The sequence below is a fragment of the Sapajus apella genome, unplaced genomic scaffold (assembly GCF_009761245.1).
Source record: "Sapajus apella isolate SASKATOON/1434 unplaced genomic scaffold, GSC_monkey_1.0 scaffold8, whole genome shotgun sequence".
In the NCBI taxonomy this organism is placed as follows: domain Eukaryota; kingdom Metazoa; phylum Chordata; class Mammalia; order Primates; family Cebidae; genus Sapajus; species Sapajus apella.
The window spans coordinates 46,535,354-46,558,886 of record NW_022436948.1 but is presented as its reverse complement, the minus strand read 5'-3'; the positions used below and the strand labels follow the sequence as shown (position 1 = coordinate 46,558,886).

Below are 23,533 nucleotides of genomic sequence, written 5' to 3'. Positions count from 1 at the left end.
ATGGGTTGGCCAAGGCCTGCAGTGAGGGTTTCCAGGAACCTCCTGACCCTTCAGGCCAGGGCATCTGGGAGTCTGGTCAGATTTCACAGGTTCTGTGTAAGTGTTGCTGTTTTTATTCAGCTTTCATTGTCTTTTCCCCAGTGATGCCAAGGCTGCTCTGTGGGCTTCAGGATGCAGAGCTGATGGGTTTTGATGGTGAGACCTGAGTTGTGCAGGCAGGAGCAGCAGGTGGGGAAAACGGGCCAGAGAGGCTCAGTCAGTGGAGTTTGTTTTGGCAGCAGGGCACTGTGGCTAAAAGGGTTGGCTGTGATGTTACCTCCAGAGGTTCCAGTCCAGCCCAGCTCTGCAAGCAGCCTTGTAGGGTGGGGGTTGGATCAGACATAATAGAAATAAATAAATAAAGCACCTCCCATGTGCCACACACAGAGTAGTGCTCAGTAAATGGTAAACTCCCCACCCAGTCCCCTTGTAAGGGTCCTGGCAGATAGTAAGCCCTTGGACTTCTATTTCCTTCTACTGTCTGGCTCTACCAAGAAGAGCCATTTGGCTGATCTGGGTGTGCTGTGTATCCCCTGTCTGGCTGGCCCAAATGCCATCATTTCTTCCCTCCCCATGGCTGCAGGAAAAGACACTCAGGAATGAGCCTTGGCTAGCGATCCAGCAGCCTGAGTCCATTCCCTAACCCCCAGGGGCACATGTGAGCTAGGGCGGGTGGGGGCAGGGAGGCCAAAGGCTGGATCAGTTGCTGGAGGGAGCCACTGGGAACAGGGGAGGATGAGCAGGGCAGCAACAGCTTTCCAAGAATGCTCCTGGACCATCTGTATCAGAATCACCTGGGGAGGTGTTTCAATACAGATTCCAGGTTGGGCACATTAGCTGACACCTGTATTCCCAACACTTTGTAAGGTCGGGGCAGAAAGGTTGCTTGCACTTGAGCTCAACCTAGGAAACCTAGCAAAACGCTGTTTCTACAAAAAAGATTTTATAAAAGCCAGGTGTGATGGCATGCACCCGTAGTCTCAGTTACTCGGGAGGCTGAGGTGGGAGGACCACTAGAGCCCCGGAGGTTGAGGCTGCATTGAGCCGTGATAGTCACTGGAGTCCAGCCTGGGAAACAGAGTGAGACCTCCTCTCAAAACAGACCAAAGGAAACAAAGCCCAGGTTCCTGGGCCCCACCTCCTCAGAATCTGACCAGGTATCACCGAGAATCTGCACTTTAACAAGTAAGCCTAGTCACTCTGATTCACATTGAAGTCCGAGGATCTTTGCAGCAGAGAATAAAGGAGTCTGCTCCAGCTGACTGTGGACCTGCCTACAGCAGGGGCCAGACCCTATGATGAACTAATAAGTTCATAATAATCATCCCAACTGCTGTGGCTCAGCAGGGGGCAGTGTCCCCATCCCCATGATATATTTCCCTCTTGGTGTTAGGGGGTCTAGATCTGTCCCACTGAGCCCAGTAGAGCGGGGACACAGAACAGGGAAAGTCATAGTGGCTGTTGCACCCGTCAACGTTGGATCCCTCTGGTGTTGGCTGGGACGTTTCTTCGGGTAATATATGGACCCGGGGAAAGTTTGTTTGCCTGATAAATATTGAGCCATTGGGTATACGAGTCAGCGCCCACAGCTTCCTCACCAGCTGTCAGCCCGCGGAGGCCAGCCATCCTTCCTCGACTCCATCTGTGCAGCCTGACCTCTGAGAAACACGGGGCTTGGACAGGCTCGCCACAGTGTCCCACCTGAGTCCCCTCCCCACCCAACCTGGGCTCCTAATAATAAGCCCAGGTTTTCTTTGCAGAGAATGGTCATCTGTGCCCCTCTGAACTTCCTGCTCATAAACTGAGCCAACAAAGATGTGTTTCTTAGGGGGATGCCGGGGTGATGGGGAGTGGGGGTATGTGCCTGCTTCAGCCGCAGCTGCAAAGCCAGGTTTCCCTGGGGCTGGGGTAGGGGACATGGGGTGATAGATTTTGGGTCTTCTTTCTGGGGAAAGAGCTCAGACAAGTGTGGAAAGTCACCCAGCCACACCCCTTTCTCTATGGATCTGGAAGGCATTCCTGGGCTCTGTTGCCATTTTTATTTGAGATTCTAGGTAGGACTTGGCACTTCTTCAGATAACTCTGGGAGGGCCCTAGGATCCAGCTACCAGGATGGGGCTCCCTGCTTCGCCCTTACTTTCTCTCTGGTATGCTCCGTGGCCCCATTGTATTAGGCTTCTCCAGAGAAAAAGAACCAATAGGAGATTTATGTATGTCACAGAGAGAGATTTATTAGAAGGAACTGGCTTATGTGATGATGGAGGCTGAGAAGCCCCAAGATCTGCAGGCAGCAAGCTGGAGACCCCGGAGAGCTGACAGCATAGCTGCTGTTGGAGACTGAAGGGCTGAGCACCAGGAGGGACGATGCTGTAAGTTCTCATCTGAAGTTAGCAGGCTGAAGCCCCAAGAACAACAAGTATTTCAGATTTAGTCCAAAGGCCAGAAAAGACTAATGTCGGCTGGGCACGGTGGCTCCCACCTATAATCCCAGCACTTTGGGAGGCCAAGGTGGGTGGTTCATGAGGTCAGCAGTTTGACACCAGTCTGGCCAATATGGTGAAATCCCATCTCTACTAAAAATACAAAAAATTAGTTGAGTGTGGTGGCGTGATCCTGTAGTTCCAGCTGCTTGGGAGGCTGAGGTAGGAGAATTGCTAGAACCTGGGAGGTGGAGTTGCAGTGAGCCAAGATCACAGCACTGAACTCCAGCCTGGGGAACAAAGCAAGACTTCATCTTAAAAAAAAAAAAGAGAGAGAGAGAAAGAAAAAGGAAAGAAAAGATCAATGTCAAAGCTCTAGCAGTCAGCAAAAAGAATTCCCTCCTACTCAGCCTTTTTGTTCTATTCAGATCTTCAACTGATTGGCTGAGGCCCACCCTCATTAGTGAGCACCATCTGCTTTACTCTGTGGACTGATGTAAATCTTATCCGGAGGCTGGGCTTGGCGGCTCACTCCTGTAATCTCAGCACATTGGGAGGCTGAGGCAGGCAGATCATTTGAGGTAGGAGTTCAAGACCAGCCTGGCTAACATGGTGAAACCCCATCTCTATTAAAAATACAAACATTAGCCAGGCATAGTGACATACACCTGTAATCCCTGCTACTCAGGAGGCTGAAACAGGAGAATCACTTGAACCTGGGAGGCAGAGGTTGCAGTGAGCTGAGATTGTGCCACCGCACTCCAGCCTTGGCAACAGAGCAAGACTCCATCTCAAAAAAAACCCCAAACTTATCTGGAAACTCTCTCTCTTTCTAATAAATCGCTTTTCTGAAAAAAAAAAAAGTCACAAAATCAACTGGTCCTATCATACCTTTCTTCTGCCTTCGTTTTGCTGGTACAAAGAAAACATCTTTAAAGCCCAACAATAAATTAGAAAAAAACTGAACAGTAAAAAATAAATAAATAAAAAGTGAAAAACAGTAAAAGGCACTAAAAAAGGAGGCAAAATGAGGAAATGAAGAGAATATAAAATGATCCAGAGAGGTATCATATACATGACCAAAAACCAAGAGATAGAAGAAAATATATTCGTCATGATGGCTATCGGTGGTCTCGGGGTGATATTAGCCATCCCAATTAACATATTTTCTTCAATGATATTAAATAAATATCAGTGCCCTTTATAGCCTGAATTTTTTTTTTTTTTTTTTTTTTTTTGAGATGGAGTCTCTCCGTCACCAGGCTGGAGCGCAGTGGCGTGACCTTGTCTCACTACAACCTCCGCCTCCTGGGTTCAAGTGATTCTCCTGCCTCAGCCTTCCGAGTAGCTGGGACCACAGGCACATACTACCATGCCCTGCGAATTTTTATATTTTCAGTAGAGACAGGGTGTAGCCTTACTTTTATAATAGAACAGCCTTTAACAGGACATGGATCACAAAAGGAAGGGAACATATATTGAGTGCTGGCTATATGCAAGGCATTGTTTCAGACACCAAAGCTGTCTTCTCATTTGATCTCTGCAATCGCTGTGTGAAACAGGCACTATTCCTGACTTAAGATTTTGACACTGAGGTTCAGAGCAATCCATAAAACAAATGACAACGTGGGTAGCCCCAGTCATTGTCCCTGTTTTTTATCCCCTGTTCAGTATCATAAGCATCTACACTTAACGAAGAAGAAAAGGCATAAAAAGAATACAATAGTAAAAGAAATAAAAATTTCAACAAAGAATAAAAGGAAAAATGGCCATTCTCTTACTTCTCTGAATGGGCATGGAACTTCACCAGACTGCTAGAGAGCCGTCTCTGCTGTAAGTCCTCACTGAGCCAACTCTGTTCATCTGCTAGTCCTTCTAGCATCAGCAGCAACTGAGAAAGGAAGAGAGAAGAAGCAATACACAAATGACACAGTGAGACATGAAGCCACAGTTAACCCTGAGAAGAAAATGCATTAGCACGTACTATGACTTAAAAAGCCCACTATCTTAGTACTTAAGCTTTTGATAGTATTGTCTAGTTTTACCGGGAAGCAAGAAAACGCGTTAGCATATACTATGACTTAAAAAGTCCGCTATCTTAGTACTTAACTCTTGATAGTGTTGTATAGCTTTCAAATCAATGTCATATTCATTATTTTTTTAATCTTTAAAACCCTGTAAGGTGGAATTCAAACATGGGAGCAAAAAGAAGAAAAAGGAGAGAAAGCTAGAAGCACAGGAAAGCAGCTAAGAGAAAGGAGTAAGAGGGAAACGGGACAGGCTAGAGGGAAACATACATAATAGGAGTTACCAGTATTCTTCATTCATTCAGTCAATACTTATTGAACACCTTCTATGGGAAAGACTCCGTTCCAGGTTCTAAGGGAAAGCCTACTATCTCATGGAGGAAAAAGCATTCATTAATCATAGATGTGTCACTGTGAGTGTAATACTGCTATAAAGATAACGAGCTATGATCATGTATAACCAACAGAGAGTTGTTGAAGATAGAGTTGAAAGCCAGAATGGAGTGGGGTGAGTAGTTAGTAAGAGAGATGCTAATGGAGACAGGGAGTACAGGCAAGTCTTTCAGAAAAGAAAGGTTAAATGGGGCTGTAGCTACAGAAAAAGTTGGGGCAAAGGCAGGGGTTTCTTTCTTTTTTTTTTTTTTTTTTAACTGGGAGAGATTTGCACATGGCTAAATGCAGACAGAGGAGAAAGATTCAGTTGAGAGGGAGGTGACTTACACATGAGTGTGAGGGATAACTATTGGTATGTGTCCAAAAGAACTGCTGCTCTTTACAGAACCACACGTCAGAAAGAGGCATCTATAGCTGCTAACGACCAAAGTAGGAAACTTTACAGCACAGTTTCTCGATGAAATACCATTTATGCAAAACAAGTACCAAAGTTTATTTCACAGTAGAAAAACAAGTTTGTGTCGGGTGTAGTGGTATGCACCTGCAGCTCCAGCTACTCAGGAGGCTGAGGGAGGAAGATGCCCTGAGCCCCAGAGTTTGAGGTTGCAGTGAGCCATGATTGTGCCACTGCACTCCAGCTTGGGTGACACAGTGAGACACACACACACACTCTCTCTCTCCCCCTGAGAGAGAGAGAGAGAGAGAGAGTCAGTCTATATTCCAATGACTTACCTGTTGTCTTTGGTTTCCTGAAATTTCTTGATCCTGGGATTCTACTGAAGCAACTTTTTCCCAAAGAAGTAATACTTCCTGGGTCAGGCGTTCCACAGCTGGTATGTCTTCAGGATAACCAGTTGTATTTGCAGGTCCTAGAAGTCAAAACGTAAGTGTAAACATGAAAAGAATCATAAAAGTTGTAATCAGTTGAGGACCACAGGAACAAATGTTCTTGAAACAGTCTGCCTATACTTTCAAGTGGGATATTGATAAGCACCGGGCAAGGGATTCAATGTGTGCAAATACTGTCCGAAGATGCCCTACAGGTAATCTGAGATGTGAACACTTCCAATGGTCTGTAAAAAGTTTGGAAGGACCTTTATGAGGTCTTCTTTAATCTCTTTTCCTGGTCAGAGGCTCCATATCAGCAGACTGCACCTGCTGCTCTTCTTGTCGCACCTGCGGCTCTTCCTCCCCCACCTGTGGCTCTTCCTCCCGCACCTGCGGCTCTTCCTCCCCCACCTTCGGCTCTTCCTCCCGCACCTTCGGCTCTTCCTCCCCCACCTTCGGCTCTTCCTCCCGCACCTGCGGCTCTTCCTCTCCCACCTGCAGCTCTTCTTCTTGCACAGCCATCATGGACTGTAGAACAGAAACTTCCAACTGTGAATAGAGGAAACAATATCTACCATGTTTACATTTGAACAAGGAGGCAAAAGCTTTTGCATATCATATCACTATCAGCCAGTAATGCAAGAGAAAATGAGATGATAATAGGGTTCTACAGGATCAAATAAAAAATCCATGCAGTATGGTAACAAAGGATGTTTTATGGGAAGATGTAATAGTTGTTTTTACTAATGTCTTCAGCCTTAACTGGTGCCATAAAACATATCAAATTTGTTTAACAAGCTTATTATGATACTGAAAATGAATGGTGACCATTAGCAGAAGCAAGAAGAGATGAAGTTTTTATGTAAGTACTTCAGCTAATAGATGAAAAAATGATAGCATTAGGATATCTCCATTTTTCAACCCTTAATGAATTAATGGATCAGGCATCAAACCCCAAAAGCTGCTAACATCACAAGAGATCACCAAACAGGACATGCCTCCAGATGGAAGAACATGCCACCACCTGTGCGGAATCCTGCCAATAGCTAGCACTACATGCCCTCAACTTTCAGTGTTCTCGACAGAAAATGACAAATACTTGATTAAGACAAAGTTCATTAAAACTCATCATAGGCTGGGCGCCATGGCTCACGCCCGTAATCCCAGCACTTTGGGAAGGCCAGGCAGTGGATCATGAGGTGAGGAGTTCAAGACCAGCCTGAACCAAATGGTGAAACCTCGTCTCTACTAAAAATACAAAGATTAGCCAGGCATGGTGGTGAATGTCAGTAATCCCAGCTACTCAGGAGGCTGAGGCAGGAGAGTCGCTTGAACCTGGGAGGTGGAGGTTGCAGTGAGTGGAGATCATGCCATTGCACTCCAGCCTGGGTGACAGAGCAAGTCTCCATCTCAAAAAAAAAAAAAAAAGTCATGATAATGTCCATACCTGCTAACATTTACTATGCCACGGGCTCTCTAACAAATGCTTTGTATATAGTTAATTCTTTTAACAAACCCAGTGCTCTGGTTCCTGCCTGCTTTTCCCACTTTAGTATCTGCCATTTTACTCCTCACTCATGACTCTGTAGGTACACTCGACTGTTTCTGTTCTAGGAACACCAGACTTTCTCTTAACTCTAGGCCTTTACAACTACTACCCCCTTTGCCTGAAACATCTTTCCCAGCGCTGTCTTTCTCTGATCCTCAGGTCCCAGCTTACGTGTCATCTGCTTAGAGAAGCCTTCTTTGGCCACCCTATTTAAGATGGTCTCCATCCATGTTACTTTCTATCATTTCCCTCATATCACTTATTATCATCTATAACTATATCGATCTGTTTATTGTCTGTATCTCCCCAGTGGAAATTAACTACATAGAGCCAGAGACTTTGCTGATTTCATTCATTACCTCATCCCCAGCACTAGCCCAAGTTGAGAGAAGGTTCCCATATAGCTAATGAATGGAGGAGTGAATTCTCACAACAATCCTATGAGATAACTCCTCTTTGATTTATACATAAAGTGACTTCTACTCTTCAATTTACAGACAAGGTGACTGAGTCTGAGAGAAATTGAGGAACTTGTTCAAAAATCACAGGGCTAGCTAGTAAGTGGTAAATCTAGAATGTGGACTTGGGGAAGCGGACTCAGAGACACCAGGCTATCATGTCTTCCCAGTAGATGCTGCATATCCATATAGCCTTTATGGTAAGGGAAAGTTATTTTAAATAAGCCATTTAAGGCTAGTTAGCAATAGCTAAATATCACCCCCTCAAAATACTCATTCATAGGCATTAGAATTTCATGATCCTGAAAACAGGACAGAACCAAAAAGTAACATTACTCTGGATTTGGTATGTGAGAAAAACAGGAAGAGCATGTGGAAACTAAAATATCTGACATGAATAATCAGATAACGGCTAAGGTAGAACCACAGAAAGGAAAGCAGACTAGGGGATTTTAAAAACTGGTATTTCTTCAATGCCATACATTCTCATAATCCTAAAAACTAATTGAGTCAAAATCATGAGTCTGTTTGTAAGCAGAAATATGGTAATAAAAGCAAAAGATGAAACATGTTAATTCCATCACAAATACAAACACAGGTTCCATATTATAGATCTAGCTGTGACAAAAGGTAGGAAAAAAATCTAAAGGGCTATTTAGACTAGCTAGCTAAAGTTAATTCAGGAAGCCACGACACTGACTGATCTTCTAAAAGAGATGTCAGAGTAACAAACAAGCTGTCAGTTTTAGTCTCTAACTCTGCACTGTGGTCCTATTTCCTCAACATCACCGTCGAATATACAACTAGCTGTGTGTATATTTAGGAAACACATATTTCCTGTCTATATTTAATTCTTTTAACAAACCTAGTGATCTGGTTCCTGCCTGCTTTTCCAACTTGAATATCAGCCATTTTACTCCTCACTCGTGACTCTGTAGGTACACCAGACTTTTTCTGTTCTAGGAACAGAAAAAGAAAATATATATAGAAAAGATGGGGGGTGTGAATCTCTAAGGCTGAAAGGCATCTTGTAAAAGAACTGATGAAAAGTCCATGCTCGAGAGAGTTAAAGCATAAGATAGGAAAAATGAATCTTAGGAATTATGTGAAGTCACAAAAGACAGGAGTTTGAATCAAAGCTTTGGCATTTATTAGTTACATGACTATTCTCCACTCTCATTCTGTAAGAGAAATCAGTGTTTCAGCTTCTTCATCTATAATAATGGGGCTGACACCATTTACTTCATGTAGAGTTGTAAGCATTAGTGCTAATTTAAATACCTAGCACAGTACATTGCATATGAATACTCAATAAACATTGACTATACTCAAGTTTCTCTTGTTTCATGTTTCTAAAACTAATTTCATGGGTCTAATATCATAACTCTAAGCAGCAATCACACAATACTTCCTATTCACACTAGTGCTTTACTATTATTATTATTTATTTTTTTTTGGAGGCTGGGTTTTACTCGTTTTCTAGGCTGGAGTCTGATGGCACGATCTCAGCTCACTGCAACCTCTACCTCCCAGGTTCAAGCGATCCTCCTGCCTCAGCCTTCTGAGCAGTTGGGATTACAGACACCCGCCACCATACCCGGCTAATTTTTATATTTTTAGTAGAGATGGGATTTCGCCATATTGGCCAGTCTTGTCTCCAACTCCTGACCTCAAGTGATCTGCCCACCTCAGCCTCCCAGTGTCAGGATTACGGGTGTGAGCCACCACACCTGGCCTTTACAGTTGTTTTAGTCCAATTAGCAATGGGGAGGGAGAGTTGTGTTTTTCCAGCACTTAGTAAGTTTTAATGGTCCCAGTATAAAAACAGGAGCATCTTGTTAAGATAACGTATATAAAAAATAACATATTTTTCCCCAAAAAGAAAAAAGTCACATGTGGCATTTGGACTCAGATATTATACGTGGAGAACTGTATGCTTTTAAATATAAACTATTTTGAAAGAAAAAATAATAGTGATTTAAAAATTAAGACGACTAGAAAGCTCACCTGACTTTCTCTTTCTTTTTTAGCCATGCGTTCAAGCTCCTCTTTGGCATTACTCAGTTCTTTTCCAGCCCTGCCACTGTGTTCAAGTCTCCTAAAATGAAAATAGAGTGCTAGTTTTTTTTTTTTTTTTTTTTTTTGAGACGGAGTTTCACTCATGTTACCCAGGCTAGAGTGCAATGGCGCGATCTCGGCTCACCGCAACCTCCGCCTCCTGGGTTCAGGCAATTATCCTACCTCAGCCTCCTGAGTAGCTGGGATTACAGGCACGTGCCACCATGCCCAGCTAATTTTTTGTATTTTTAGTAGAGATGGGGTTTCACCATGTTGACCAGGATGGTCTCGATCTCTTGACCTCGAGATCCACCCGCCTCGGCCCCCCAAAGTGCTGGGATTACAGGCTTGAGCCACCGCGCCCGGCCTAGAGTGCTAGTTTTAATTGCTATGAACATAATGTGATATCAGCCGCCTCCTTTGAGTCATTTACTGAGGACACATTCCAATAATAAGAAAAATATAAAACATATACACAGGTTGTTCTTTGTAGCATTATTTATAATAGCAAAATACCGTAATCATCCTGCATGCTATAAAGAAAAGATTGAATAAAGTATAGTGTATTCACAGATGGCACAATATACTGCTGTAAAAAAGATTTAAGGATGATCTTTATGAACTTACATGGAGTGATTTTGAAATCCTGAGACTATGTCAAGGAAAACAAGCTACATGCTTAAGAATACATTTAAGGTAATAGGTTTTATATTAAGAAAAGGGGGAATAAGAATATACATATATACATCACATATATACAGATGATTCATTTGCTTATTTTTGCAAAGAGATCTGCAGGAAGAATAACCCAGAAATGAAACTGATTACCTTCAGGAGATGGGTGGAAACAGGAGAGAAGGGACAGGGAAAGAGATGGGACATCTGAGTATATCATTTTATATGCTGGAGTTTGAACTGTGTTAATGTTTAATTTTTAACATGAAAGTCAGCTGGAGAATTTATGGGAGATAAAAAACCTAAAATTCAATCCTAATATAAATAAATGAATCTATATAATAAATAGATAATAAAACCACTCAGAAGAGAATAAAACAAATTAATCCAAATAATTTTTGAACTCACTAACTGAACACTGTCAGTGCAAAATACCCTAAGGTTAAAAAGAATCACAAAACTACCTTAAGGATAAAAAGAATTACAAAAAAAGGTAAACATTACAGAATACATTCACTGTTGATAGTGGTATTTATGTAGTAATTCTGAAACTACTTTTGCATATTACAGTATTCTGCAAATGTATAAATATTTTGAAATATATTGATGTTATAAGTAACCAGGGCTCTCAAGGAGATACGAATATGAAATGAAGAAAAAAAGAACCTATATTGTTAAATTAGAATTACAGAAATCAGTAGCAAATCTTCATATGTATACAAATATATACACATACACTTCTTTTTTTTTTTTTTTTGAGACGGAGTTTCGCTCTTGTTAACCAGGCTGGAGTGCAATGGCGCGATCTCGGCTCACCGCAACCCCCGCCTCCTGGGTTCAGGCAATTCTCCTGCCTCAACCTCCTGAGTAGCTGGGATTACAGGCAGGCGCCACCATGCCTAGCTAATTTTTTGTAGTTTTAGTAGAGACGGGGTTTCACCGTGTTGACCAGGATGGTCTCGATCTCTTGACCTCGTGATCCACCCGCCTCGGGCTCCCAAAGTGCTGGGATTACAGGCGTAAGCCACCGCGCCCGGCCTACACATATACTTAAAAATATTCACTTAAAAAGGCCTAGAAGCAAAAGGTATTCATGTAGCATTGAAGACATCTTGTGCCCAGATCACAGTTTGTCAATGCCGTTACCCACCAAAAGGAACCAAGGAGCTCTTTAGGATAATGGCTGATTCTGGGACTGAGGCAGGTAAAGTGAAAGGTACTCATAGAACATCTTACTGTGCCAGAAACTGTGAAAGTACAAAAAAAAAACAAAAAACAAACCAACCAAAAAAACTGCTGGGGTTATGGCAAAGGGTCAGAGAAACAGCTCGATGAGGTTCCCACTGACTGAATCTGGGTTAATTTGAGGAGTAAAGGAAATCATGACCAAAATCAATAATGTAATGATTTTTAAAAATCCATATGGATAAAAACAAATGGGGTACAGAGATAGGGAAAGGACAGCTCTTCTTTATAATATAATATCCACAAATAAATAAAGAAGAAATTTTACAAACAGAAAATCATACTTTTTGTTTTTTGAGACTGAGTCTCATCCTATCGCCAAGGCTGGTGTGCAGTGGGGCAACCTTTCTGCCTCCCGGATTCAAGCAGTTCTCCTGCCTCAGCCTCCTGCATAGCTGGGATTACAGCCATGTACCACCAAGCCTGACTAATTTTTGTATTTTTAGCAGAGATGTAGCTTCATCATATTGCCTGGTCTGGCCTTGAACTTCTGAGCTCAAGTGATCCACTCTCCTGGGCCTTCCAAAGTGCTGGGATTAAAGGCATGAGCCACCGTGCCCAGCCCTGAAGAATCACTATTTTTAAGCTACCAATGTAAGAGCTGGTTCAAGCAAGGCTCAAATGATACTACAGCCACTGAGTGAATGATTGCTGGAAAACAGAACTGTCAGCATCTCAAATTCAGCCAGCAGATGACTTACATATAAAGGGGAAAATGAGCCTCTTGCAATGGAGAGATTTGGCAGCTACAGCCTTAACCAATTGACTAAATTTCATATCACCAAGGATGATACAAACTGATTATCATGCACTGATGTGATGCACTAAGAAAGATGTCATCCAGGCTCACATCTGTAATCCCAGCACTTTGGGAGGCTGAGGCAGGTGGATCATTTGCGGCTAGAAGTTCCAGATCAGCCTGGCCAACATGGTGAAACCCCATCTCTAAAAAAACAAAACAAACTAACCATGCATGGTGACACATGCCTGTAGTTCTAGCTCCACTTTGGGAGGCTGAGGTGGGAAGGTCGCTTGAACCCAGGAAGCAGGGGTTGCAGTGAGCTGAGATGGCGCCACTGCAATCCAGCCTGGGCAATGACAGATTGTGTCTCAAAAAAAAAAAAAAAAGAAAGAAAGAAAGAAAAAGAAAAAGGAAAAAAAAAAGGAGAAGAAAAGAAAGAGGGGAGGCAAGTTGAGGGGAGGGGAAAAGCCATCCATCTGGTATTCCTGCCAAAAATGTTTAACCGGTATCTAACCACAAGAAAACAATCATGGCTCAATTAAGGAATATTCACAGTCCTGAATTGTTCAGAAATGCCGGTCTCACTAAAAAGAAATAAAAGCTAAACAATTGTTCTAGATTAGAGACTAAGAGACATGACAACTAAGCACGATGCATAACCCCTGGGTTGGGGGGAACCAAAGTAGCTATACAGAACATTACTGAGACAACAGGAACTCTGAATCTAGACTGTGTATTAGATACTAAGCCTCTATCAAAGTTAAATTTTCTGAGTGTGATAATTGTATTGTAGCTATGTAGGAGAATGCTGTTGTTCTTAGGAAATACTGATGTATACAGCATAAAGTGTCATGATTTCTGTAAGAATTTCTCCAGTGGTTCAGAAAATACATTACATCCACATATGTGTGTGTACATACAAAGAAATAAAGCAAATGTGGCAGAATGTTAACAACTGGTCTGAATTAAAATGTATATGAGCATCCACTACACTATTCTTGCCCCTTTTCTGCAGGTTTGAAATTTCCAAAATACAAAATTTAGAGAAAAGTACACTTTTAAAAAAAGGCAAATAAAGAATAAATAGAACAAATCCAACATTATTTTACTCTTTGATTAGTATAAAGTTTTCAAACTAGAGAATGACTAGTCCTAAAACTTTTCTAAACCATCCCCTGACTGGGGCTAGGCTTGGCAAATAACTCAGTGTACACGGCCTACCCTTCCTGACAGTTTCGTGTAGATGATGTTGAGTTACCGCGAGTGGCCCCAGACTTGAAATACCCGGGAAAAGCTGTCAGCACACCGCCCTGCTGTGCACGATTGGAACCACTAACGCCTGCATTTCTGAATCCCTGCAAAACTATCTGAAAAGGAGAATAAGGACAGACTTTCTCTGGGCCAAATTGAGACCCCAAAGCAATAACCTCAACCCAACATAAGGTAAGGACAGTTCTTCAGCCTTTCAGAGGAATTCCAAACTTATTTTTTCCATTAATGTAGGAAGAGAAAAGAGGCTTAGCCAAACCTATTAATACAAAGATTAACAGAAAACAAAGTCCCTGAATGAAATGAAATTTCATACTTACCTAATGTGGATCTGGGTATGCTGGCATCCTCTTTGGCAGTCAATGAAGTACCATCATCTATGGAAGGTATCTGCACTGAGCCCTAAAAAACTGGGGGAGTTAGGAAGATGCAGGAACTATGATCACAATGACAGCACTGAGAATATTCTCACAATTTCATATTAAAATTATCAAACTTACACCTCAAATGTAAAAAGGAAACCCATTCTGCATGAATTATCTAAGTCTATAGTTCTTACTTGATCAGTCTGTTCTCCAAGGGGGAGGGCAATGGAGGTAACTTCAGCTCGTTGGTTAGAGATGGGTGCTTGGGACATCATGAAGTCTCTCCCTTCCAAATATTGGCGCAGGGTCTGTAATTCTGCATTTCTTTCCATTGAGGCTTGCACCATCTTCTCTGCAGCAACCTAGTAAGAGGAAATCACAAATAACATTAGAAAGATATTCTAGTAACCCTTCTGCATGGTCATGCCGAGCCAGCGCCTCAGCCTGGTAGCAGGCTGCAGACTCTTAGCTTTGCCCACCGCCTCCCGACCATGGACCCCTGCAAAGTGAAAAAGCTTCGGGCCTTTGTGAAGATGTGTAAGCAGGATCCAAGCATTCTGCACACAGAGGAAATGCACTTCCTGAGGGAGTGGGTGGAGAGTATGGGGGGTATAATACCACCTGCTATTCGGAAAGCTAAATCAGAAGAAAATACCAAGGAAGAAAAACCTGATGGTGAGAAGGTAGAGGAAGACTTAAAGGCAGATGAACCATCAAGTGAGGAAAGTGATCTAGAAATTGATAATGAAGGTGTGATTGAACCAGACACTGACACCCCTCAAGAAATGGGAGATGAAAATGCAGAGTTAACAGAGGAGATGATGGATCAGGCAAACGATAAGAGAGTGGTTGCTATTGAAGCCCTAAATGATGGTGAATTGCAGAAAGCCATTGACTTATTCACAGATGCCATCAAGATGAATCCTCACTTGGCCATTTTGTATGCCAAGAGTGCCCGTGTCTTTGTCAAATTACAGAAGCCAAATACTGCCATCCGAGACTGTGACAGAGCCATTGAAATAAATCCTGATTCAGCTCAGCCTTACAAGTGGCGAAGGAAAGCACACAGACTTCTAGGCCACTGGGAGGAAGCAGCCCATGATCTTGCCCTTGCCTGTAAATTGGATTATGATGAAGATGTGAGTGCAAGGCTGAAAGAAGTTCAGCCTAGGGCACAGAAAATTGCAGAACATCGGAGAAAGTATGAGCAAAAACGTGAAGAGCAAGAGATCAAGGAAAGAATAGAAAGAGTTAAGAAGGCTCAAGAAGAGCATGAGAGAGCCCAGAGGGAGGAAGAAGCCAGACGACAGTCAGGAGCTCAGTATGGCTCTTTTCCAGGTGGCTTTCCTGGGGGAATGCCTGGTGGTTTTCCTGGAGGAATGCCTGGAATGGGAGGGGCATGCCTGGAATGACTGGAATGCCTGCACTCAATGAAATTCTCAGTGATCCAGAGGGTCTTGCAGCCATGCAGGATCCAGAAGTTATGGTGACCTTCCAGGATGTGGCTCAGAGCCCAGCAAATATGTCAAAATACCAGAGCAACCCAAAGGTTATGAATCTTATCAGCAAATTGTCAGCCAAATTTGGAGGTCAAGCATAATGCCCTTCTGATAAATAAAGCCTTTGCTGAAGGAAAAGCAACCTAGATCACCTTATGAATGTCACAATACAAACCAGTGTACCTCTGACCTTCTCATCAAGAGAGCTGGGGTGCTTTGAAGATAATCCCTACTCCTCTCCCCCAAATGCAGCTGAAGCATTTTACAGTGGTTTGCCATTAGGGTATTCATTCAGATATTATTTTCCTACTAGGAATTACAAACTTTAAACACTTTTCCACTTTAAAAATATTTAAAACAAATTTAAAGGGTCTGTTAATTCTTATATTTTTCTTTACTAATCATTTTGGAATTTTTTTTCTTTGAATTATTGGACAGGGAAGATACTTAAATGTATAGAAGATTTTTGCTCTGATTTGAGTGAAATAAAAGTTTATTAGTGCGAGGCAAGCATAACTCATTTGAGGATGAAGTTTGTGTTGGATATGTGGTTCCCGAAGCATTTTGACTTGTCTTTTTAAATGCTTTATCTTTTTCTTTAAAGATTTATTTCAATAAAACTAATTGGGACCACCAATATTTCAGTAGGACCTGGGTAGAGACTGTGTTGTATTGGATCGAGCGTAGAAAGTTAGCACCAAGACAAAAGTATGCCAGATTGCAGGGTCATTTATTATGCCGGCGACCACACAGGACTCACGTCTCTCCAACCTGTGGCCTCAAAAGGAAGGTGCCAAGACTTTTTATACCCGAAAAACTACCTTGGGAGTGGGGGTGAGGAGCAGGGATGGGGATGAAAAGGTTTTGGACATTCCAAGGGCTAGGGGATTCTGTGATTCACCTCCTGGGCGGAGATGAGGGCGGGGGTCTCCGGACATTCCAAGGGCCAGGGGATGCTGTAATTCACCTCCTGGGTGGAGACGAGGGTGGGGGTCTCCAGACATTCCAAGGGCCAGGGGACTTTTGTCATTCTGTTTGTTACTTCAGTGGTTTACAGAAGTCAAGATAAGCATTTGTTTACACACAGATCTTAGTTATCCTGGGCTGCTTATTTTAGTTATTACTAAATAACTAAAGCAAAAGCTAGCAATTCTGGCACAATATCACATTCCCGCCTGTTCTTTTAACATGTATTAAATCTTTAATAGGTTTCCTCTTTTTGACACAAGGGTCCATATTTGGATCTCAGAACCATCAATTTGACCGAATCTATTTCTTCCTGGATAAATTTGAGGAGCATGTTTAAAAGGCATGGTCCAAATATTAACCCTAGGACCATTAGCACCAAGGGCCCTGCTAATCCAGTGAGCAGGAATGTTAGCCAGGGGTTTAGGGGAGTGTCTCGGGTGAAAGAAATGAAAGAGCTTCTGTTTGCAGTATATCCTGTTATAGTGGAGATAGTCTTACAACCCCAATGGGGGCAAAAGAATTCATTTAAGTCTCCACAGTTCCATCTTTTTTGGTGGAGTGGATCCTGGGCACAGATATAACCCCATGGTCTGGAGTTGTCGCTCTGCCCCTAAACTGCCACACCCAGCTATACCTCCACTTGTCCTGAAATTTAAGTGGGGGCCCAGGAGGGCACAGAGGTCCAGGGAGAAGGTAATGGGGGTCTCCAGAGTGTACTCCAGGGTTAGGTTGCTAGGGTGGATCCCTTTCCGGTTAAGGAACTAACATATGCTCCAGTGGAGCCCTTGGTGATGACCCATCGATAGTAGGTGGGTGACAAGGAGGGTCCCTTTCGGAGGGTGGTTGCAGGAATCAGGGAGATTAGGATGATGACTGAGAAAGGCGCAATAGTCTTAGTTTTAGGGGGTCCATTGAGGATGGAACCACTTCCCATCCTGCATCTAGGGGATGTGTGAGTGGTGAATCCAGGCAGTCAGTCCGTCCACCTTGATTGCCGTGGGGGTGACCAGGATTACAGTGTAGCGTCCTTTCCAGCGAGGAGTTAGGCCAGAGGTAGTGACTCTCTTCACCAGGACTTCGTCCCCTGGCTGGAAGGGGTGTACCGGCTGGTCAGTGAAATCCACTGGGGCAGGTCGAGTTCCCCTGATGAGCGAGTGCACCTGGGACTGAACAGACTGGAGTGCCTGCAAGGACTTAAGGAGTGTATGGTTATGGACTCCAGCATGTATGGCGTCCGCAAGTCTGGGGAGTAAGGGAGGGGGCCTTTTAAACATAATTTCAAAAGGAGTAAAGCTTTTTTATAGGCAGTACATCGGGTACAGAGGAGAACAAAAGGAAGCAGGTTGACCCAGTTTTCACCGGTTTCTAGAATTAATTTTGTCAAAGTTTCCTTTATGGTCCGGTTCATCCTTTTCAACCTGCCCTGAACTCTGGGGGCGATAGGCACAGTGCAGTTTCCAGGATATGTCCAGGGCCTTGGCCAGGCCCTGTGAAACCTGAGCTGTAAATGCAGGGCCATTATCTGATCCCAGTGTCGGGGCAAGCTGAACCGAGGAACCAGGTCCTGTAACAATTTTTTCGCTACTACCAGTGCGGTTTCTGACCTAGTAGGAAAAGCCTCGACCCATCCAGAGAAAGTGTCTACAAACACAAGGACGTACTTACAGCCGCACGCTGGGGGCTTTATTTCAGTAAAATCTACCTCCCAGTGTTCCCCTGGGCTAGTACCCCTGAGTCTTATCCCTGCCTGACTAGGCCTACTGCCTCCTGGATTTACCCTGGCACATACTTCACAACGAGTAGTAGTTTCTTTAACAATTTCATGCAAGTGTGGAATGTAGTATCTGGCCCTCAGCAGCTCAGTGAGTTTTGTTTGTCCTAAGTGAGTGGCCTGGTGTGTGTCCTTAACTAGAGCCTATCCTAGAGCCTCGGGGAGCACAATCCTTGTGTCCAGTAGAATCCACCGTCCTGTGGAATCTTGTCGTCCCCCCTGTTCTTTAGCAAAGTTTTCTTCCTTAGGCAAATACTTGGGGTAGGAGGCAGGGTTGGGGTCGGCAGAGTCACAAGAAGAGTCAGAGGTTTTACTGGCCCCATGGCTGTCGGTCTGGCCTGAAGGTCAGCTGCCCTATTTCCCCTTGCCTCTGGTGAATCTCCCTTCTGGTGTCCTTTGCAGTGTATTAATGCCACTGCCTTGGGCTTCCATATAGCTTCTAGTAGAGCTCGGATTTCCTCTTTGTTTTTGATGATTTTTCCCTTTGAGGTAGGCAACCCTCTTTCTTTATAAATGGCACCATGCACATGGGCCGTAGCAAAAGCATACCGGCTATCCGTGTAGATGTTAACAATTTTTCCCTCCGCCCAGTCCAAGGCCTTTATTAAAGCTATAAGTTCAGCCTTTTGGGCTGAGGTTCCATGTGGAAGAGCCTGGGCCCAGATAACCCGCTCTAGAGTGACCACAGCTGCCCCAGCGTACCTGACTCCGTCGACCATGAAACTGCTGCCATCTGTATACAGTACCTCCTCTGGGTTCTGCAGGGGGACGTCAGTGAGATCTGGTCACGCAGCGTGGAGGACATCTATTGTCTGTTGGCAGTCATGTATGGGCTTCTCTGGCTCGCTGTCAGGTAGCAGTGTGGCAGGGTTTAAAACTGTGGTTTTTGAAAATTTTATGTGGGGCTGGTCCAAAAGTAAGGCCTGGTATTGGACTATGCGGGAATTAGACATCCATTTTCCCGGAGCTCCACGGAGTAGCAACTCCACCGCGTGGGGTGCCACTAAGTTCAATTCCTGCCCCAAAGTCAGTTTGTCCGCCTCTTTGACTAACAGGGCCGTAGCTGCCACCAACCTCAAACAAGCTGGCCACCGAGAGGCTACGGGATCAAGTCTTTTTGAAAGGTAGGCAACTGGCCAGGACCAGGGTCCCAATGTCTGGGTGGGCACCCCCTTAGCGACTCCCTGTTTCTCATGCACAAACAACTGGAAAGGTTTAGAGATGTCTGGTAAGGCCAAGGCTGGGCTGCAGTCAGGGCAGTCTTGAGCTTGTCAAAAGTCTGTTGCTCCCTCTCTGTCCATGTCAAGGGCTGATTTCCTCCAGCACAGGCATACAGGGGCTTGGCTATCTCAGCAAATCCCAAAATCCATAGCCTGCAATACCTTACTGCCCCAAGGAATTCTCGAACTTGGCATTTCGTGGTGGGGGTGAGTATTTGCAGCACTGCTTGGACTCGGCTGGGTGCCAGTGCCCGGTTGCCCTTCTCTATAACATAGCCCAGGTAAGTCACTTTTGGCTGGCAGAGTTGGGCCTTTTTAGCTGAGACCCGGTACCCCAAAGTCTGCAGGGTTTCTAATAATGACTGGGTGGTCTCTTTACAGGCCTCCTGGGTTTTTGTAGCCAAGAGTAAGTCATCCACGTATTGGAGTAGGGTACACTCTGGGAACCCAGCTCGGAAGGCAGCAAGGTCTTGGCTAAGTGCCTCATCAAACAGAGTGGGGGAGTTTTGAACCCCTGAAGCAGTTTTCTCCGAGTGAGTTGCCCCGAGACTCCAGTATCAGGGTGGGTCCATTCAAAAGCAAATATAGGCTGGCTAACAGGGGCTAGTGGGATGCAAAAGAATGCTTCCTTAAGATCCAAGACAGTGTAATGGTGTTCTGGGTCCAAGAGACTTAGGAGGGTGTACGGATTTGGAACTGTAGGATGAACAGTTTCTACCCGTTTATTCACCTCCCTCAAGTCCTGCACAGGCCGATAGTCCTGTGTGCCTGGTTTTAGCACGGGGAGCAAGGGGGTGTTCCAGGGAGACTTACAGGTAGTGAGGATTCCTCCCTTCAACAGTCTGGTGATGTGCGGAGCAATTCCTCGCCTGGCTTCCCGGCTCATAGGGTATTGCTTCACCTGGACTGCAGTTGCCGTTGCTAATAGCTGGACCACGACTGGGGTGCAGTGACTTGCCAGCCCTGGGGGACCTGTTTCAGCCCATACTCCTGGTACGCTCTCTTGAAATTTGCGGAGGAAGTCTGGTGCAGGTGGTTGATCTGCCTCCGACGATAAAGCTTCCTGCAAGAGATACTCGTCTGACAGAGCACAGGTGATGAGGATCTGCTGAGGTGGCCCTGTGGCTAAGGGAGGAGGAATTGAGAGGCAAGCTTGACCCTCGCTGAAAGAAATATTTGCTTGCAGTTTGTGGAGCAAGTCCCGTCACAGGAGTGGATATGGACACTCAGGGAATGGGTGACAGTGCCATTTCCCAGATCAACGAATCGATTTGTGGTCCAGGGGCTAGCTGTGGTTTTTCCTGGAGTGCTGCTATCACTGCCTGAGTAACTCTCTTATTTTGCTTGGCCTCTAAGGTGTCTTTATTGTTAAAGACTTTTTGGGCAATTTTTAACAACTGAGATAAATTCATTCTCTGGAACCTCTCTAATTTTTGCAATTTTCTTTTGATGTCTGGGGCAGACTGGGGAAAAAAGCAGCTAGCAACTCCTGTGGACCCTGAGTTACAGTTCCTACCTCGGAGAGTTTAGTGGGCTTGTGGACCACTCCCCTAACCCCTTCTATAAGATACCGGTGAAAAGTGTTCAGAGCCTGGTGACCCCCCCCCCAAGGTGTTGAGGTCCCACTGGGGTCAGGTAGAGGGAAAAAAAACTTTTTCCTCGCCCTGGACCTATGATGGCTTTCAGGGCTTCCTGTCTAATTTTGCCTTTTTCCTCTGTGGTGAACAGAATTCGTAATAATTGTTGGCAGTTGTCCCAAGTGGGGCGATGCGTCTGGAATACAGATTTTAAGAGTCCTGTCAAAGCCTGGGGCTTCTCAGAGAAGGGGGGATGTTGAGTTTCATTGTGAAACCTTGGCAACATCACCGCCTTAAATTCCCAGGCCTCCCAGCACTACCCGCTCCCAGGAACTTTCCTTCTGGGCAGGTACCTAGTCCTCCCCCTCTCGCCATCTTAGCAGTTCTCCAGTACTACCCCCTCCTGGGAACTCTTAGCAGTTCCCCAGCACTTCCCTCCTGCACAGCCCCTCACACTGGATGCATCTCTGCCGGCTTGCAGGCCATAGAAATCCCCTTTGCCATGCCATGGGTGCTGCCAGTTTTGGGTTTAGCCCGGCAGTCCTCCCTTTCCAAGAGGCACCCCCAACAGAAGACAACTGGGGTCGCCCATTCTTTGTTCACATCCCCTTCTTGTCAAGTAACTTATATAACTGGAAGGTGATAGGGATCAAAGAGAGGGCCAAAACACCAAGTGTGGGCACGAGCTTTATTAAAAGCAAGGGAAAGCTGCCAGGCTAAACCCAAAATTGGCAGCACCCATGGCATGGCAAAGGGGATTTCTATGGCCTGCAAGCCGGCAGAGATGCATCCAGTGTGAGGGGCTGTGCAGGAGGGAAGTGCTGGGGAACTGCTAAGAGTTCCCAGGAGGGGGTTGTACTGGAGAACTGCTAAAATGGCCAGAGGGGGAGGGCTGGGTACCTGCCCAGATGGAAAGTTCCCTGGGAGCGGGTAGTGCTGGGAGGCCGGGGAATTTAAGGCGGTGATGTTGCCAAGGTTTTACAATGAAACTCAACAACTGGAAGTACTTGGCAGGGCAGCAGTAATCTTGCTGTGTTTTATATAACATGCATCCTTGGGCAGGTTGCCCTTAAATCTTACACTGTGGTGAAGGGATTTTTTTTTGTAATGCTGCAGTAGGGTTGGTGTACTTAGTTCTGTTCTTGTCTAGTACGTCTAATAAATGTATCATATTATTTCCAAATGGGGGAAATAAGGCAGTACTTTCCTTTTTATACTTCTGTGCTTAAAATTCTCTTTCCTAGTCAAAAAATGCCCAACTCTGTGTCTGCTTTCTGCTTGTTAAGGTTTTTCTCCCTGACTTTTCTTGGGCTAAAGACAGGCCTTTTCCACGAGTACATCACTGCTATCATCATTAACAGCATAATTATGCAAGCATATTTAATGCTGACTTTAATTTAATATGTAATACATATGGTAATCGTAGGGTAATACCCATAACAACTGTAGTTTCTTACTTGGCCATGATAATGCTTATTTAAGTTCCACTCTGGCAAAATCTTGTCATATCAAAAGACTTTGGAAAGGGGGGTTCCCTTTGGTGTTTGGTCTTCTACTTAGAAAATACCTATTGCTGTTAGAGTTTATCTTGTGGTATTCATCTTTGTATTTTGAAGATAATAAGATTTGAATTAAATTGATATACACAGAGGGGAACCCTTTTTTTTGATTCAATGTCAATTATACATGAGATAATCCACAGTTACTCATTGTGGAATTGTTGAGACTATGAAAGACTCATTGTCTTTGTGTGCAGCTCTTCCTTAAATAGTGTGACAATACCCCCACCTCTGCTTGCTTGCTTTCCCTTCCCTCCAATGACAAAGAAAATGAGAAATTTCCTGTTGTGCATTCAATTCTTATTTTAAATAAGACTAAGTATAGGCATTGTACCTGACATTGCTACGTTTCTACCAATGTTTCAGCTTAAAGTGCTAGTGTTTAAAAACATTTTCAAGGGATAAGACCTTCTGTACTTTGCCTATTTGAAGAATCAGTGGTAGGAGCAGTGAAGTAAATTCTATGGAGGACATTTCTAAAATAACACATTTCTGAAAGCATAAATGAGTTTATTCAGGTTCTAACCCTTTGCTGTACACAAGCAGACAGAAATGCTTCTGTTACGTAAATGAGAAAAAGCTATTATGCTGATGGAGCATGCTTTTTAAATCCTTTAAAAACACTCACCACATAAACTTGCATTTGAGCTAGTGTGTTCTTTTCGTTAATGTGTGTTCTCCTTTCTCAGAATTGCCAGTGTGTACCTGGCTTAACTCAACAACAGTTTTTTCTGGATTCCTTATTTGATTTATTTAACCTAATTATGTTCTGATATTGCAAAAATTACCGTAAGTGGGTAAAAGTAAAATTCCTCTTCTGAAAAAAAGAAAGAAAGAAAGAAAGAAAGAAAGAAAGAAAGAAAGAAAGAA

The 23,533-nt window shown here is 44.1% G+C and overlaps 1 long non-coding RNA gene and 1 pseudogene across 1 annotated transcript in view; one reads left to right on the top strand and one right to left on the bottom strand.

The window, feature by feature from the left end:
- Positions 1-4,285: 4,285 nt before the first annotated feature.
- The window catches only part of LOC116551023, a 23,228-nt gene continuing 3,980 nt past the window's right edge, over positions 4,286-23,533 (bottom strand). The window contains exons 2-5 of the long non-coding RNA XR_004268673.1: positions 14,024-14,430; positions 9,722-9,812; positions 5,612-5,748; positions 4,286-4,350 (exon numbers count right to left, since the gene is read on the bottom strand). This is a non-coding gene — a long non-coding RNA (uncharacterized LOC116551023). The remainder of the gene's footprint in view (positions 4,351-5,611; positions 5,749-9,721; positions 9,813-14,023; positions 14,431-23,533) is intronic.
- Positions 14,521-15,715, top strand: LOC116551022 (annotated as a pseudogene).